The sequence below is a fragment of the Mus musculus genome, chromosome 19 (genome assembly GCF_000001635.26).
Source record: "Mus musculus strain C57BL/6J chromosome 19, GRCm38.p6 C57BL/6J".
Taxonomy (NCBI): Eukaryota; Metazoa; Chordata; class Mammalia; order Rodentia; family Muridae; genus Mus; species Mus musculus.
The window spans coordinates 24,286,890-24,290,908 of record NC_000085.6 but is presented as its reverse complement, the minus strand read 5'-3'; the positions used below and the strand labels follow the sequence as shown (position 1 = coordinate 24,290,908).

The following is a 4,019-nucleotide window of genomic DNA, read 5'->3' as shown; positions in this document are numbered from 1 at the left end:
GGGCACGTTCGTTATCGTATTCCTTTCTGCTCTTTGACGCTGCAGAGGAAGCATCGCTGAAGGCTCTCGTAACTCTACCATCATGTCTAAGTCCGAGTCTCCCAAGGAGCCAGAACAGCTGTGGAAGCTCTTTATTGGAGGGCTGAGCTTCGAAACAACCGACAAGAGTCTGAGGAGCCATTTAGAGCAATGGGGAACACTAACCGACTGTGTGGGAATGAGAGATCCAAACACCAAGAGATCCAGGGGCTTTGGGTTTGTCACATACGCCACTGTGGAAGAAGTGGATGCTGCCATGAATGCAAGACCACACAAGGTGGATGGAAGAGTTGTGGAACCTAAGAGAGCTGTCTCAAGAGAAGATTCTCAGTGACCAGGTGCCCAGTTAACTGTGAAAAAGATCTTTGTTGGTGGTATTAAAGAAGACACTGAAGAACATCACCTACGAGATTATTTTGAGCAGTATGGGAAGATTGAAGTGGTAGAAATTATGACTGACAGAGGCAGTGGGAAAAAGAGGGGCTTTGCTTTTGTTACCTTTGATGACCATGACTCTGTGGATAAGATTGTTATTCAGAAATACCATACTGTGAATGGCCACAACTGTGAAGTAAGAAAGGCTCTGTCGAAGCAAGAGATGGCTAGTGCTTCATCCAGCCAGAGAGGTCGCAGTGGTTCTGGAAACTTTGGTGGTGGTCGTGGAGGCGGTTTTGGTGGCAATGACAATTTTGGTCGAGGAGGGAACTTCAGTGGTCGTGGTGGCTTTGGTGGCAGCCGTGGTGGTGGTGGATATGGTGGCAGTGGGGATGGCTATAATGGATTTGGCAATGACGGTGGTTATGGAGGAGGTGGCCCTGGTTACTCTGGAGGAAGCAGAGGCTATGGAAGGGGTGGACAGGGTTATGGAAACCAGGGCAGTGGCTATGGTGGGAGTGGCAGCTATGACAGCTATAACAACGGAGGAGGCAGAGACAGCTTTGGCGGTGGAAGCAATTTTGTAGGTGGTGGAAGCTACAATGATTTTGGCAATTACAACAATCAGTCTTCAAATTTTGGACTGAAGAAGGGAGGAAACTTTGGAGGCAGGAGCTCTGGCTCTTATGGTGGTGGAGGCCAGTACTTTGCTAAACCACGAAACCAAGGTGGCTATGGCGGTTCCAGCAGCAGCAGTAGCTATGGCAGTGGCAGGAGGTTCTAATTACGTACAGCCAGGAAACAAAGCTTAGCAGGAGAGGAGAGCCAGAGAAGTGACAGGGAAGCTACAGGTTACAACAGATTTGTGAACTCAGCCAAGCACAGTGGTGACAGGGCCTAGCTGCTACAAAGAAGACATGCTTTAGACAATACTCATGTGTGTGGGCAAAAACTCCAGGACTGTATTTGTGACTAATTGTATAACAGGTTATTTTTAGTTTCTGTTCTGTGGAAAGTGTAAAGCATTCCAACAAAAGGTTTTACTGTAGACCTTTTTCACCCAGGATGTTGATTGCTAAATGTAATAGTCTGATCATGACGCTGAATAAATGTGTCTTTTTTTTTTTAAATGTGCTGTGTAAAGTTAGTCTATTCTGAAGTCATCTTGGTAAACTTCCCCAACAGTGTGAAGTTAGAATTCCTTCAGGGTGGTGCCAAGTTCCATTTGGAATTTATTTATGGTTGCTTGGGTGGAGAAGCCATTGTCTTCAAAAACCTTGATGTCGTTAAACTGCCAGTTACTATTGTAACTTTTAATGAGTTTCACCATTGAAAGGGTCATCCAAGCAAGGTCACAATTTGGTTATAAAATGGTTGTTGGCACACGCTATGCAATATCAAAATTGAATAATGGTATCAGATAAAATAACAGATGGGAATGAAACTTATGTATCCATTATCATGTGTACTCAATAAACGATTTAATTCTCTTGAAAAAAAAAAAAAAAGAACACAGGCTCCCCCCTAAACCGAGTGCTTGGCCTGTTTCAACCCAAGAGGAATCAAAGTATCAAGATCTGTTTGGGAAGGCCAGACCACCAGGGATGGAGGGAGGACAGTCCAGAGGGTGGGAGTGAAGAGATTGCCCCCACCCCTGCTGAGAATCCCCTACCCCTAAGGTCTGGCAGGAAAGGGGCAGCCCTGCTATACTTCAGAGCAAGTTTAGGGCTGCCAGATGGCTGCTAGATGCTAGGGGGGCCGGAGGTGGCTCACATAGGCATCCCCTCAGGGAGATGATAGGGCTGCCACTTAGTTTTTCTACCAGAGTTCAGGGGTCCTTAACCTCCTCAGAAGCAGTTTCCTTTTAATTCATGCTTGATTCCTGTCAGCTTCTTCTTGATGGCATCCTTGGAGCTGGTATAGATTGTTTTTGATCTTGAGGCAAGCACCAGAGAAGTGCCCACTAGCTGGCAGAGCAAAGAGCTCGGGAGAAGCCTCAACTCAATTGTCTGAATAATCAGATCTAAGACAAAAGAGAAGCAAACAAGCACAGCAAATTCAAAAGGCACCAAGGGCACCCAAGGGGCAGTTCCAGAAACAAGGACAAGCAAGGCACCGGAGTGGCTTTGGTAAGAAACTCTGGGGTCCAAAGCCAGACCTGGCCCGCAAGGCTTATTAGCAGAATGCTCACCTTGGAGTTTTTATAAGGAAAACAGAGAGTTGCAAGTCTGGCAGGAAATTATACCCTCACTCCCAGAGCTGCAGCTGGCTTGAACTATCCTATTCCCACTGTTAGGACTCCAGAGCACTGGTCCTTTCCTCATGGACCCTCGCAGCCTGCAAGGATGACACAAGCCCTGTTTATCTCCAGTTGAGGACCAGGCCTGATCTTGAAAAGACAGCCATAAGACAACAGCTCCGGGAACAGACCATAATATCCAGAAACAAGGTCTTAAAACCCGCTCCCAAAGAACAACCAGGGAATAAGCACAAAAATAGGGAAATATCTTATCTTGGGATGGGCCATCTGTGCTGGGCAGCCCTCCCTCATCCTAAGGTTAAACGTCAATGACATAGGACCACTGGACACCTGGGACCCCCTAGCACCCATCAGTGAAATTTTAAATTACCTAATCCTTCTAGAGAGTTCCCCCAGTTCCCTATAAGAAGGCCTGTGCACCTTTGTCTGGGGTCACCATCTCAAAAAAACTGATTAATCCCGATTGCTGGTTGTTTCTGCAGAATAAACGCTCTTTGCCTTTGCATACTGAGTCTGGGGTCTTCCTTCAGTAATTTTCGGACCCTTACAAGTCCATCCAGGTTGTTCCTGCCAAGTCCCAAAGAAAGTCAGAACAAATGGCTAACTGTGGGGTCAGCATACCAAAGTTGAAGCTGGACGCTCACTCTGGCACCTGAGTCCTCTTAGCTCTTTGTACCTTAACCATCTCCAGCTTCCCTTCCCCCAGCTTCTGTTGCCTTATAACCCTACTGTTCCTGCCACACTCTTAAACGCGTTCTCACGACCGGCCAGGAAGAACACAACAAACCAGAATCTTCTGCGGCAAAACTTTATTGCTTACATCTTCAGGAGCCAGGAGCGCAAGCCCCAAGCCCCAAAAACGAAAGCCCCCCCCCCCCCGCTTACATCTTTAGGAGCCAGAGCGCCAGAGCGTCAGAGCGCCAGAGCGCAGAGCAAGAGAGAGAATGGCGGAAACCCCGTCCCCTTTTAAGGAGAATTATCCTTCGCCTAGGACGCATCACTCCCTGATTGGCTGCAGCCCATGGCCGAGAAAAGGCAGAGTACATGTAGTGGAAAATTACTCTTGGCACATGCGCAGATTATTTGTTTACCACTTAGAACACAGGATGTCAGCGCCATCTTGTGACGGCGAATGTGGGGGCGGCTCCCAACACCACACACTCTCTGGGTTCCCTTGATTCTCGTAGTCAAGTTCAGTTGGGACTCTTCTAGATGTTTCTTTTGTCCTCTCCCTCATATCTATACCTTGGAGCAGTCATATCCTCAGTTCATTGGGTCCTCTCTACCTGTTTGGCTCTTCCTCTCTCCCCTCCTTTGCCTAACCAACCTCTGATGGAGTGCCTTC

At 47.6% G+C, this 4,019-nt stretch overlaps 1 pseudogene; it reads left to right on the top strand.

The window, feature by feature from the left end:
• Gm8789 (predicted gene 8789) lies at nt 1-1,909 on the top strand (annotated as a pseudogene).